The sequence below is a fragment of the Plectropomus leopardus genome, chromosome 1 (genome assembly GCF_008729295.1).
Source record: "Plectropomus leopardus isolate mb chromosome 1, YSFRI_Pleo_2.0, whole genome shotgun sequence".
In the NCBI taxonomy this organism is placed as follows: domain Eukaryota; kingdom Metazoa; phylum Chordata; class Actinopteri; order Perciformes; family Serranidae; genus Plectropomus; species Plectropomus leopardus.
The window spans coordinates 18,957,700-18,972,940 of NC_056463.1; positions in this window are offsets into that span (position 1 = coordinate 18,957,700).

The following is a 15,241-nucleotide window of genomic DNA, read 5'->3' on the forward strand; positions in this document are numbered from 1 at the left end:
TGAGACACAATGTCACATTTAATTTATAGTCAGTACACACCCGAACAAGGCAAGGAACAACAAGGCTAAGAATAGTTTATGGCATATATAATCTACAGTACCTGTGGAACCTGAGATTCAATCAAGATATGGTAAAACCCTTTAAGCTGAGCAATCTTAACTTTGGGATTGAATAACCGACTCAAAAACATGATTTAAGAGGATGTGTGTGTGTGTGTTTCTTAACTGTAGATCAAAATCATCTTGCATAAGACAGGAAACATTTAATACTAAACAGGAACTGATGTAACTGTCCTGTAAAAGGATCCTTGTTGAAGCTGATTACATAAAAGGCTTCATCTCTGCAGCTCAAGTTACAAGTTTTAATTCTGTGATTGATTATTTTATACTTAGAAACTATTTGTTCCCTTAAAGAGGGAACAAAATAGTTTAATCTAAAAACTCAGGCTTTGCAATTTTTCTAACAATAGATTTTTAGCTAAATCCAAAAATAAAGAGATGGCTCAAAGTCAGCCCAAAACTAAAAGTTGAACAGAGTGAACAGATGGCAGGAGTAATCACATTATCAAAGTCGGTAATATAAGCTTTTTGTTGGCTCTGGGGATTAAAGCATCATTTTGTCCTTCTAGTTTCCAACGCAACATCCTCATATTACTAAACATCATAATCCCTGTTTTTTTTTTAGTCCCAAGACAACACTGTTATTAGCCTGTTTCACAGCATTTGCTGTTAACAGCCAGTGGTTTATCAGATAAAACTGAATGTTTCTATAGTATGATTAAATGTTATGGTATTGTTTTTCTTTTGGTGTAGGCTATTTCTAAATAACTCATGCATCAGGAAAGAACTTGACTGTAACTGCTTAAAATTCTTCCAATCAACCATTTGACTGCATGTGGATGAGAGGGCTCAAGAGGTCATGTTGCAAATACATAAATAAAATACAAGCAAAGTCAGAAAAATGTCAGTCAATATATATATATATATATATATATATATATATATATATATATATATTTGGAAGGAATAATAAAAATCCTTTATAAGAAAACTCAAAGCTAGTGAAACAGTAACTAACTAAAGGAAGTGATGGTACCTTAATATTCTGGATCTCTCAACGAACTGAAGATTAAAGGGATAGTTTGGTTTTTTAAGGAGGGGTTGTGTGGGGTACGTATTAATAGAAAGTACATGGCATATAGAAGATGTCAGTTGAACGCTCCCAGTTTGGAGAAGCATGCCTTAGTCTGACACGGAAGCTAAACAATCTACTGCTGTGGGCGCTCTCTTCAAAGCCAGACGCCATTGAGAAAAGCATTGATCTAACATCGCTAAACACATGAGCTGCCGATCTATCGCTGCCTCAATCAGTTATTATGTTTGTGTTATTGTGTGACTCTGGTGTTTAAAAGGGTTAGTTCAGATTTACCAAAGTCACACAGTTACACAAACTAACAAACTGACTGAAGCAGCAGTATCTCAGCAGCTCCTGTCTGCAGCAAGCTAAAATTACTATTTTTGTCAATGGAGTCTGGTGGCTTTGAAGAGAGCATAGACAGACCTGTCTAAGACTTGTCAGAACGGGGGAAAAGGGGAAAAGTTAAACCAGTGAAAATACCTAAACTTTATTGATTTTTGTAAGTGGGACTGTTTCAGGTGGATAAAATCCGTTTTGCTGCTCCCCATCCACAGCAATGCATTGCTCAGCCTCTGTGTTGGACTCCTGCCTGCGTCTCCAAACTGGAGGTTTGCCGATTGACATCTGCTTGAGGTAATATACTGTCCATGGATAAGTACCTCATACAACCCCATTTCAAAAAATCTGAACTATCCCGCTAAACACCAAGGGTAAGTGGGATAAACAATTTCCAGTTATACCTGCTTACAGTGTGAGGATGCGACACAGACTTGGGTTCTTCGCAGTAAAGACAATTCAAAATGGAGACAATGATACATGGATATTGTGAATGTGTGAAACTAGAACAATAAGGGCCTTTCTCAGAAAATATATCTGTTGATATATCACTGCTAGGAGACTTGTACACTCTGCCTTTTGACAAGAGACACAAGACAGGGTTTATTAAAATTGTATTGATGAAAAATAAATGTCCCAGAAGAATGAACCGCCTCCCGCTACTTTCATTTGACTCAAGGAAATTGCTTCTTTAATGGCATTTGAGAAAAATAATCAATTTCAAAAGAAAGCAGTCCATCTTTCATAGTGCGATAAACATTACTTTTTAATCTGCTTTGCACTCTTGCTTTTAATAACATATGGAACTATTGATATGTTTTTGTGAGAGTCTAATGGGTGTGAATGCTGATGATGTTACATATACAAAAATCAGCGTATAATTAAGGTCACATTTCAGATGTGTGACCTTGGAGTTGTTAACAGCTTCACCAAATAGTGATTTTTCCCTTTTAACATAACACAAATAATTGTGCGTCCCCTCATCCCCTCCCTTCCATCCCGACAGCAGACGTTAACAGGAATAACCAGTACTTCTACTTAAAACCTTTAACTACATTTTGCTGCTAATACTTACATACAGTCTTACTTACTTCCGTCTTCCACTGCATAGAAGTAGGCTTATACCAGTAGAAGTTGGTGTTTTTGTTGTTCTGTTGCTGTGAGAAGAAAAGGGGATAAAATAAACAATAGTACAAATATTCAGCACCCTAATAATCAAAGTTACATTAGAAAGTAACTCAAGAATTGTTGTCCTCCAAACTCCAAACATGTATTGACCTCATGAAAAGCAACTATTTCTTCAGCAGAGACTTTTGGGCCATCACCTCATCTCACCACATGCTGGCAGCAGAACGCAACAGACAGACAAAAAAAAAAAAACCTCACACTAACTATCATACTGTAGAGTCAATTTATCTCTCAGGTTTTGAATGTGTCTCAGAATAAGCTAAAGTAAACCATGAATCAAGTTACTGTAATTAAAACTGTTAATTATCAGAAATGATACTTCACAATTAGTATTTGAATAGCAAGGTAACATATTAGGAGAATGATTAATTCTAATTTGAATTTCATTGCACATAGTTTCAGAGAGACTGTTTTGGTATCTGTTACGATCTAAGGATACAATATATTTAAGGTGGAATCTTTAGGCCGAACGATAATTGTTCTGTTCAGAAGATGCTGGAAAAAACATGTTTATAAGTTGTCAATAAATGTCTGTTTCCCCTCTGAGATCAGGGGTTCAAACTGACAAATTCTGTAGCTCTGCCGGCTTAAAAATAGAGTATCAAGCACACATCTATTGCAAGCTGCAGACACACACACACACACACACTTACACATACATATTAACACTGACCTGAGCTCACACCACAGGTCAGGTGGTTAATTTTCATGAGATATTATACAAACGGTTGTATGAGGACACGTTGTACTCATGGCACATCTGCAGATGCATATGACCCTGTATTCTTAACATTTCGTTTCTGTCATTTTATGCATAGTGATATATACACTTAACAATTCTGACAATGCAAAAAGGATTTAGCTACATGTTCAACTGTGTGATGCAAATGATTCAGAAGGAACTAATTTTCAAATGAAATGTCCTCATCTGCTACACAGTTCTGTTATAGGCTTTCCCATTAAAGACAGCAGAGAAAACACTGGCTCAATTTCCCTGTGGCTTTAAACCTGTCCTTTGCTGTTATTGCGTATGTTGCAGTGAGTCCACTGAGGTCTCTGTGCAAAAGCACATGTTGAAGGCCAGTGTCACTGTTGACTTTAGCCAGTCCAGGCTCACTACAGTTTCCTGACACAACCATTGCAACCTGTACAATAAATTTACTTGCTTTTGTGCATGCAATCATCTGATTTATACTGTAGATTCACTTCCTCCCTCTTGTTTGATTTAAAAGATAACAGATAAAGATTTCCTGACTTGGTTGAGTCAGAACTTCACAAGATGTATGAACATGAGTACCGAAAAGAAAACGGATTTTAGACAGGGCAACCTGACAAGACAAAAATCTTTAAATGGACACAGAGTTGATGCCATTAGCACTTTTTTCATATAATATACAAACAGTTGGGAGCATCTGAGACTATGGATTTGTTTTTTAATAACATGGGAAAATACATAACAGACATGCATAACAAAAAATATTCTCATGAAGAGTCAGTTGAATATTTAAATCATCACCATGAACAATCAGTATAAAATGGTAACCAGTCTTTTAGATTAGGCAAAAATATAAAGCTGCAGTTCAGAATATAAGCAACAGATACAGAAGTGACACAAGCTAATTGTTTGGTTTTGCGGCTGTTTTCACCCGTTTTTAACAGCTGGCCGAGGACAGGCTGTGATTTTTCCTAATTTAATATAATCCAGGCAGAAAGATGTGAACATGCAACATTATACCTTATTTGACTCCAGCCCAATCCAACCATCTGCTCCTCCTGTGGGATAAAGTGTCAGTATACCACATTTTGACGTGTGTAAAATCAAATGAAAATGTGTGGTCCTTCTTTAGTGCAGCATTTTCAGAATCCTTAAAATAAGAGGCTTCTGTCATATAAGAACACTGACATGTTGTTATTTATAGTGTTTCCCACAATAAACTGCATTATTCTTGCTTTCATTTCACACGTTATACTCCAGGATGAAGAAGAATATGATCCTGTTAAATCAGTTTAGATTTGCTCAGCAGATGAAACTTGCGTAGGGGGAAATAACAAGAGCAGAACAAATTTAGATACAAAATGCCTAATAATAGCCTTGAGAGTTTGCTCAGCTGTTCATTTTCTCTAAAGTCGTAGACAAGACAAAATAATAATTAATACTTCTGCAGATCAGGGCACACAGTCATGGGCAGATTATTAGACAGTGGGCCCCTAGGCAAAGATATGCAAAAGGCCCTACTACCTCTAGTACATATAGGAGAACGGCTGAATGACATTTTGCAAGGTACAGCATCATTTATTCAGCTCTCCTGTCAGCTTACTGCAACCAAAACATTGCAAAAAACCCCTTTCTATTCTTGTTAAAAAACAAAACAAAAACATAGCAACACAATGTGAAACCAGAGACAAGATAACAACACAAAAGGACTGAGTCAGACAAAAGTAATCTGAGACTAAATGTGTTAATGGGGGATTGTGGGGGGGGGGAGTGTATGAGAATGCCTATCAAATGTAGGCTTGATACCCTGCTGCAGAGGAATATAATTGTGTAAATGTGTTTATAATGTCAGTTTTATACATTAGGTGCATTTTAGCTGTGTGGCGTGTGTGTCTCATAATTATTGCCTCAGTGAAGCACACATACATTTCAAGAAAAGGAATCAGACTCTAGATGTAAAGCTAACAGTGTAAATTCATCATGTGATTACAAGCTGAGCTACATTAAAGGAAGACACTAAATTGTCTTACTTGGTTTTCACTTCCAAACCTGCTCATAAGTATAGTGCTTTGGTGAAAACTCTCTGTCCAGCCCTAAAAAGACTGTAACCACTCCATCTGTCAGGAGTGAGTCTTAAGTCAAAAAAGAAAAAAAGAGAAAAGAAAGTTTTAGTCATGCAGGGGCATGTTGGCATGTTGGGATGTTTGGGTTTCATGTCTCAAAAAGACTTTTGGGGATGAGATGATGACCAAACTTCTGTTGTTGTCTGCTCAGGTCACGCTGGTGAAATCTGTGTCTCTGACGAATTAAATAGATTGGCTCACATGATTTATCTGATCCAAAACTAGTCAAAACACCAATCTAATGACTACATGCTATTGTCTACAGCTACATACTTTTAGTCATCTCACAATTTCCTTATTTATCATCCGACTTGACACATTTGATTCCTTATTTTTGCTCAGATATTTGTTACAATGTTTTCTTTGAAAATGATGATATTTGATGTATGAACATTTTATGTGTATGCCCTGTGCTGGTAATCCAAAGCATGATCAGTGCGCAATTACGCACAAGGAGCAGCGCGTAACTTCTCCAATTTGCCAAATCCGTCATGTAAATAGCGGCGCGCCAGCTGCAAGTAAACCTCCAAAAACGTCTATGATGAATTGGGACCCAGATTTAACCCTTTAAAACCTGGGTTCACGTCAGTTTTGTTGTGCTGCATTCAGACGCCTTTCACAAGCATTTAAACCTCTGAACCGTGAGCTGGTTGGTGCAATTTCTCTCAAAAACAGGAAAAATTGCAACTTGGCAAGAGAGAAAGAGAAAATAATTAGAAAATCATCAAATAATAAGGGGGGATATCAAGAAAACTACATTCAGACAAATTGTACATTTGAATTTAGTTTGAAGACTTTTTTTTTAATCTATAGCACTTTTTAAGTATATTTTCTGTTTCTGTTTACTTCTTTCAGAGAATTTTCGTTTTTTACTAATTTCTTGCTAATATCTGAGGAATTTCTTCTGAAGTTGCCTTTCCATGTTATAAAGAAACCAAACCAATTCGCTCAGATTTCAAAGGGTTAACTATCAAAGCGGAGTGGGACACTCCGTAAGAGCGCATGCGCAGTGCACCTCATACCATGGACCCAGGTGAATCCAGGTGAGACCGATCAAACAGCAGTTATCACACAGTTATGGTCACTGTCATGACGGCGTGAACGGACCGGACTGAAACTGTCGAGTGAATTGTGGCACTTTCCGCTCAGAAACTGAATTTCCGGAGTAACCAACAACTTTTCACTGAAACGAGCCGGCTAGCGTTAGCTGTTTGAAATACCTGTTAGCTAGCCAAGATGGAGTAAGGAGACAGCGCAACATGTGCAGTGGGACTGAAATGTTGGGGACACATTAACTCTGTGAAGAAAAGGAAAGTGGTCTTGGCATCAAATAAGGTGAGTGAGATACACACGTCTGTCTCTGCCATGATGCTTTAGTCTCTTTGTGGCTTCATGTGTTTAACTCTGTTTGTTCACGTTGGTGTTTGGATAATTTAGCCTATTGTGTACTGAGGCCTGTTTGTCTGTACACTGAAGCTGCCCTGTTATTGCTGATGTTTATAAATATTAAGTAAAATGGAAGTTTACATTGGCCTAAACAGCACTTGTTGGTTGTTCGGTCGGCTAGTGATGGTCAGTGATTTGTGAATGAGTGTGTGCAGAAGGCCTGCCAGTTGGTTGTATTTATTTTCAGAATACTGTAATTTAGCTACACCTTGTAAGCTGCCTTTATTTGTCATGCCTAGAGATGAAGGAGTTTAAGTCATGCATCTGATACATACATTAATGACTTTTAAACTAAAATCTGTGAATGATCTCAGTGTTCAATCCTAATTCAGTACCGATCTGCACTTGTATTAGAGTAAAGGCTTGGGCCTACTCTAGGCTATATAACCGACTAACCGACTTCTGTATGGAGCTGGAGGGATTAATCAACCAACACAATAGAAATCAGAAACTTTTCTGATAACTGATCGGTGGCCAAATATTGCTCTTATATTCTAGCAGCTGACGTACTGCAAAGATTTCCTGGTATTTTTTGTGATAAATAGGTGCATAATAGTAATTATTTTAGGGCTTTTGACAGCTGGCCAGTAAGGCTGCTAAATTATTTTTTATAATTGATTAATCTGAAGATTATTTTCACGACTTAAATGTTTTTTCTATGAAATAAAAAAGGTGTTAAATGCTCATCACTGTTTCGCAGAGCTCACAGTGACGTCTTCACGTTACATTTGTCCAACCAACAGGCCAAAACCAAAGATTCTTCATTTACTATCAGAAATAAAAAAGAAAAGCATCAAATTCTCACATGTAAGAAGCTATTCTGGAAGTGGCAAATGTTTGACACTTTTGCTTGTAAATGGACTGAAACAATTAATTGATTCTTATCAAAATAGTATCAATATTAATTGTCTTTCGTTTATTTATTCTGTGGTTTAAATGTGCAACACGGGTTCTTCCCCGGATATGCCCTAAAAGAAAGAATTACAGTACACTTCCAGTGGATAGCATTCTATGAAAATGGAGAACTCATGAATTAATTTAATATTTATTCTTATCAACTGTCTCCCTTTAGCATCTTTAGACTCCAGTCCAGTCTGTGTTTGGGTTCCCACAGATGTCCAGCTGACTGGTTTCCATGACAACTCTCCTTTCACCTCAGAGTAGGCCCCACCTTTTATTGTATCATGGAGGTTTGCACTTGAGTGCCGAGAGCGCTCTCCTGCCTGCATGTATTGATCTGACAGAAACACCTTACTCCTTATTTGCACCCTGAGTAGAATGAGGACCAGTCCTCCAGCATTCAGATTTTGGTTCTTGAAGCAGCAACCTTTGTCTAAACTTTCATTTTAAGTTTTATTCTTTTTATGTGTCTTAAAGTGATCCTGCAAGAAAATGGATATTTGCCTTTTTCATGTACAAACAAAGAATGACCTCAGGAAAAAAAAAAAAAAGGAAACTGAGAGTGTGGCTGCAGTTCTGTATTCACAGCTGTATGTCTCACCAGAGAGCTTGAGAGTTGAGACGTTGCTCCAGAGTCTGGACATGTGATCTTTGATGATGTGTCTTTGATCAGCATCGTCTCAGGAGGTGTTTGCAGAGTGACCTAAAAGGGGGAAAGCTGAGTTGCTGTATATGGCTGTATAGATGGTGTAGCTCCTGAGATAGAGTCAAATTATTTCTGTGCTTCTCTTTTTCTGGAGTAGTGTCCAGCAGCATTACACTCACCTGGGAAAGGCTTGTGGTTAGATTGAGGAAGGAGAGGACTTTGAAAGAAAATTGCTTTTCGGAGTTTTATCCACAAGACTTCATCTGTCTCTTTATGTGCCTAATTTAAGTCACTTTGTAAGACTTTTCTGTAAAGGCCATTGATATAAAGTTTTAAAAATATATACATTGACACTATGCTCATGTTTTTTATTCCCAACGCTTTGCTGCTCATTTTACCATAATATGTGGTTTGCTTGCTGATGGAAATGTTTACTGTTGCTGTGGTGCTAATCCTTCAGGCTTTAAGGCTGTTATTGGGATTGCTGTGGCCTTTAAAACCTGATTTTATGGCACCTAAAAAATTGCAATTTATGCTGCAATTTTTATAGACATGGGTTGTTGTTTTTTTTTTTTTTTGCAATGACATTGCAGGAACAACTGAAAATTGCAAAAATAGTTCAAGTTTAAAAAAAAAAAAATCTATTAAATAGATGGAAACTTGTTCCAGTGAGACTAGGTGCGCTCAATTCAGTGCGCTACCGCTCAGCACATAAATGGCAACGGCCGGGAGAGCTGTTTAAATGGAGTGTAATCTGTCAGCCAGCGGCAGCAAACACATAATAAGACAAACAACAATGTTGGATTACAGGACAAAAACCATGGTAGCTGAGCTCTCCTATTTGACAGATAATTGTCCACATGGACAGTAATGTTCCCAATATCATTTTATTTAAGCCTGACTGCCATTCAGCAGTTCAAACAGTTGTTTTATCTCCCTTTATTTGTTTGTGTTTGTAATGGACGTGTTGTTGTGGTAATGCATACGCTTGTCTCGCTGCTCAGATTTAGATGCGGATCCGGCGTATCTGCCGGCTATGATACCCATCGAATGGTGTGCAGACTGTGCCTATTCAGTGCACCACAGGCATATTGCAGCAGGGAAATGGTGCAGACCCAGCAAAAGTGAACTGCTTGGAGTTGTTATTCTTAGTACTCTTATGTTGCCACTAACCCTGCATATTTCACACATCCTGGTTCTTTAAGCACGTGCAATAGTTCTGTATGCAACCGCCTCTGTCATGGGGATTTGTCTTGTCAAATGTCAGTGCATTTCCTCCATTCTCCGTTTGTTTGGTGGAAAAGTTTTTGTCAATGGAAGACTTTTGTTTGTGTTTCAATTACAATGTTACATGCAGCACGAAACAGTTTCCCCCCACCTTTGTGCAGAACATCATTGAATTTCCTTGGATGGTCTTTCGCAGTTAAATTTGAGACGGTCCTACCACACGTCTGCATCTTCTCAACAAGTTAGTTTTGTGACGTTGATGAAATGCCATTATTGATGAAACTCACAGAAAACTACAACAATTAGTCAAATTTGCAGAAACATTGCAGTAATTAGAAAAAAATGCACGGTCATGTAGATTTCAGTGGGATTTATGAATCCCACTTTCTTGTGGGGCCGGGTAACGCATTGTAACAACACTAGCCTAAACAATCACCGACTGTGTCCTGTCCAGAAAAACATCACTCATCAGTTTCTGATTTTGAAGCCTGAAGAGACCTGTCACCTGTGTTACTGTTATCATGTGTGTCTGAAGCATCCCGTCTACTCACAGACTGAATTGGTTTATGATAGACCACATTTTTTCCTGACCTTATTATGAGATGTGTTTCTAATGGTCAAATGTGTTGTTTGTGAAGGCAGCACCAAACAATATATTCAATCTTTGAGGACTTGTTGAACAATCAGTAATCAGTAATTTGGAAATTCAGAACTTCAGAGATGAGTGATGCAGCAGATGTGTTGTTGTAAATGTGACCTTTCGAGGTCACATATCAATGTCAGTGTCCCCCTTAGTCCGTGCAGATAAAATGTCAAAAGAAATGCATCATTTTTAGGAATTAAACTTGAACTTGTTGGTCAGTTCAAGAATGAACATTACGCATTTCATTTTAAGCAACGATTTTGAGTAAATTCTAAAATAAAGATAAGTGTCCGTGGCTCTCAGGAATGGGTTTGTACAATTTAGGAAGCAAACTGAAAAATAAGCTGATGGGATTTCACGAAATCATTCATGAGAGGAACAAACCAAAATAAATCACATTTGTGTTATTGTTTTTTTTTAGGTGAAATTGATATTATAACAGCCAGTAATTATTGAGTTGATCCACGTGAATCTCATTTAGCATCTATAACTGCAAAAATACCATAAAGCCTATAAATGTACATACAAATTGAAATATGATACTGGGACAAATAAAGTGAAAGCACAAACAAAAATGCTTTACATTTTTGGTGTTAGCTTACAGCAGTTGTTTGTGTTCAGCAATTATTCTTAATGAGCAACCTGCAGCTCCATTTTTTCCCAGCTAGTTAATTCAGGAGGAGAGCGGCTCTGGGATTATGAGGAGAGGCCAAGAAAGAGCACATATGTTCATTATACCCACTAATAAGGGACAAGAGGCCTGGAGCCTCCCAGACATGCAGTATACACTTTAGATGTGACCCTGCTGCTGCTGGAGAGCTTGTTTCTTTAAGACTACACTCAGTTGTGGGCTCCTGTCATCTGTGTCTAAATGCTAATCAGCATGCACGTTATTCAGGCCAGACCATCTGTGGAGCTCCACCAATCACAGCATAATACTTTTTGCCTCTTTGACTATTTTGATGAGGCAGTTGGTACAAAAGAAATTCATAAAGCTCAAGACAAAAAGCTTTAGTCCAAGAGAAATTGCTTTTTACCATCTGTGTTAGAGCTTTCAGCCTCTCAGCGTTACCATGATAATTCATGTGAAGTTTTATCTTGAACCTGAGCTTGAAATTTTGCAATTACAGCAGTTGGCCCGAATAGTTTGTCAGTCTGCACAAAGTTAGTGGGCATTATCTTTAGTGAATATCTGTACTGTCTGAAGAAAGCTATGTGCTGCCTCAATGACGCCAAAGACGAGGATGAGCAGATAAGCAATGATAGAGCTCATGGTGACTTAACTGACTGATAACCTTTAAACTTTCCTGGTGAGTGAGTGTTTGATCAGTGATAAACAGTGCCTCTGTAACAGCATGAGGGTTGCATCAAAGCCAAACAAATTTATGATGATAAAAAACTTGAATACATTATATTTGATCCTGAGTTTATTGGGATAATTGAGAGTGATAAAGGTCATTGAAAACTGTCAGTTCACTTCATTAAATCTTTTACAAGTTGGATTTTTTTTGCATCCAGGCATCTTATAAACCACAAAAGCACACACAAAACCCCCAAAACAATATAGGACATGTAAACCATACACTCAGAATAGAGAATATAGTAAAAAGAAATTGGTACAAGCATGAGGATCTTAGCCTGAGGAAGAGAGTGCAGATAATGTATATATATGATGAACAGATTGGCCGTGTAAATATGAGAGGTACTTTGTGGCGTATTTGAGTTGAGTTTGTAAATTTCACTTGGACTAAACAAGGATGGTCCAGGTTGGCTCACATGGATTTTGTTTTTTGTGTGATTTTGCCGGCCTAAAGTTTCTGACAGAGGAAGGTTGCTGCTTATCAACAATTTTACAATGATGTAACTTCATGAAGATTTCTGTTTGACTACAGAATCAGGACTCCTGCATCTGTTATCTGAACGTGTAAACTGTTAAGATTAAGTGTTCTGTGTCACGTGAGTGAACTATACTGACTGTAAACAGTTTCCAAAGATGTGTAAAGACTTTTTATTGAGCTTAGTGCACCATGGTGCCAAGTGTTAAATATTTTGTTTAGAGATATCTGACAGAAAGGAAGTTCTAGCCAATGGAAAAAGTGGGTGTTGTGACTTCACTTCAGTATATTAGCAAACAAAACCACACATTTATTTGGCTTTGGGTCTTTTTTCCTTTTTTTTTTTTGAGTATGTAAGATTTCAGAGGTTATGGTTAAAAGACTGTACAAGAAGCCCCCCTCCATTTTTAAGCTTTTTGGGATATACTGAGTATTGGCATAACATGTATTGTAATGTAAAGTATGATTTATTACCTTTTTTCAACTGCAAATTAAGGAAAAACTTTGTTAATGTCTGTTTTATCCAATAAAATAAAAATAAGAGTCTGCTTATCTCATTCCAGTCTTTTTTAATGCAGCAAAATAGTAGATTTAAAAGTATCTGCAGTATTACTAATTTATATTTTAAAAAATCTATATTTGGCCATTGTTAAAATATCCCGATTCTATGCTGTATCGATTTTTCCCCGTCGTGCCTAATAGTGAGTGATTGCAGTCACTGCCCTGGTGTGCACACATAACATTGGTTTGGCTTGATTGTCAATGAGCTGTGTAAAAGGAAGGACTTGACTGCTATGTAGCCTTGCATGTAAATGTAGTCGTTAATGTTCTTAGTTACACCTGTGCTTTACCTGCTGTCACATTACAAAATGCTGTATTAGAATAAGGTCTATACGTGTTATTTCAAGGCTTTTTGTTGGGATTTCTTCAGTGATTTAACAGATTTAAGATAATTTAAGCTTTTTCTGAGATTTGAAACCTTTTGTATACTGGCAATCTGAATGATAATGTGCAAATGTACATAAAGTATAAGATAAAAGGTTAAATATAGCTAATGAAATATGGAGATTAATGACTGCTTCCTTGATGTTTAAGTGCCCCTCTCATTAAACGGGAGCAACAAAGTCAGAAACTTGCTGTCTTGATCTTATTCCAGTCTCTGTACACTGTGTATGTGGTTTAAAGGAGAAATGGTGTGACCCACAAAAGTACTGCAACCAAATCCATTCCCATTGTATGTGAAACCAAACATTCCCATTAAGTGATGGGGGGTGTTTTACAGCAATTGTTCTGCAGAAAAGATCTTGGGATTTTTGCCTGGAGCAGAAACCATTCACTTTAACAGAGAGAAAGATAATTCAGTGAATTTCAGAAACACCCAGACATCTTCATGAGTTTCTCTGTAACTGATACACCAAACACACCCATGACGTCCTCTGTTCTGCACGATAAGAGAATGTCTGTGTTGTTGGAGGAGATAACTGTAATATACGAACAGGTTTCTTTTCATTACTGTGGGCGTGGTACCTTTGTGCCACAGACGACCTGAAGCTGTTAAACACTTGTAAGATGTAATGCAGCGTATTATTGTCCAGAACCCTGATACACTTTAATTAAAACTGAACACAGTGCCACCAAGGCAAGTGTAACAAGAGCTGCCGCGGTCAACTGCATACCCACTGACTTAAGTCCAGATTAACATATCAAGACTGTTGGATGGACTGATGAGACATTTTGCATAGAGATACATGGTCTCTTCATGAAGAATGTCAATGACTTTGGTGATCATCTGACTTTTCATCTTGTGCTGTCATCAGGTCATACAATAGCAAACGGACAGTCCTGCCAGCTGCAGCTTTTCTTTACATTGAGCTCAACCATGTTAGCATGCTGAAGTTAACTCTTGGCTGAAAGCACTGCTATCCCTACAGTAAGTGCTTCCTCGCAGAGTCACCAACATGGCTAAACACTCTTGTCATGTTAAAAAGAAGTTTCTTCATGTTGCTTTTTTGCCCAATGCAGATGCATCGCTGCACGCTGTGGTTCAATATTGCAAATGTAGTGATGTGATGATAAAAACTTCCAATGCATGTATTTAACTAAAGATTTCTGGTTCTCGTACAAAATTTTCTTTTCTTTTTGCACAACTATGACATAGAAAACATGGTTTGCAGACTACCTAGTAAATATTTTTCTCCTTACAATCTATGTACCCCTTCAAATTAAAGCTGTTCATTTGTTCTGTTAAAGGAAAGGACAACCAGCCTATTTGAAGAACAAATACTCCAAAGTGAATTACACTTAAAAATAGCTGATTCGTTGTGAAAAACTTTGACTGGCTTATTCTGATTAGATACATAAAGTGACGCCAGTCATGATTTGGTTTTATGAAGTTTGGCTGAGTTGCATAAAATTGCCCCACACACTCCATCCCTCCACAATTTGTGATTTAGCTCCTCTGAAGGAGGTTATTGGAGGGTAATGAGCCTTTTGCTGACAGATTTGGGCTGCGTCAGCTCCTACAGGAGGTGACAGGCCTTGAAGATGCTCGGAAAGAGGTTGTACAGTATCCCACAGGCAAGGTCCCGGGGTCAGCACCCGGCCTTACAGGATTAACACACCTGCCACCAGCACAAAGAGGTCTAATGAGCGCACACTGGCAGCTCCGGTCTCTCAGCAGCAGGCCAAGTGCTCTCTGAGTGGCTCACACCTCCGCGCTGGTATTGAAGTCCTGGCTGAAGTCCTGGCTCTCGAGTCAATACCTTCATTAGTGACTTCATGGCAGATCACTCTATGAGGCTGAACAAAGGCACAACAGGAACACAAAGTGACACATTCCTGGGATTAGAGAACTCCGGCAGGTTGCACCATTAAAAGAAGTTTTTTGTTTTTTTTTCTTGATGTGCAAGGAATTTCCTTTGACAACAGCAAAACTAATAAATTTTAGTGTAATTAATTTGATGAGTTTGATGGAGTTTGAAGTAGCATTGACAGATTTCAACATTTCAGAGACATTTTGTGGCCAACACCTTAAAAGCAGTCTT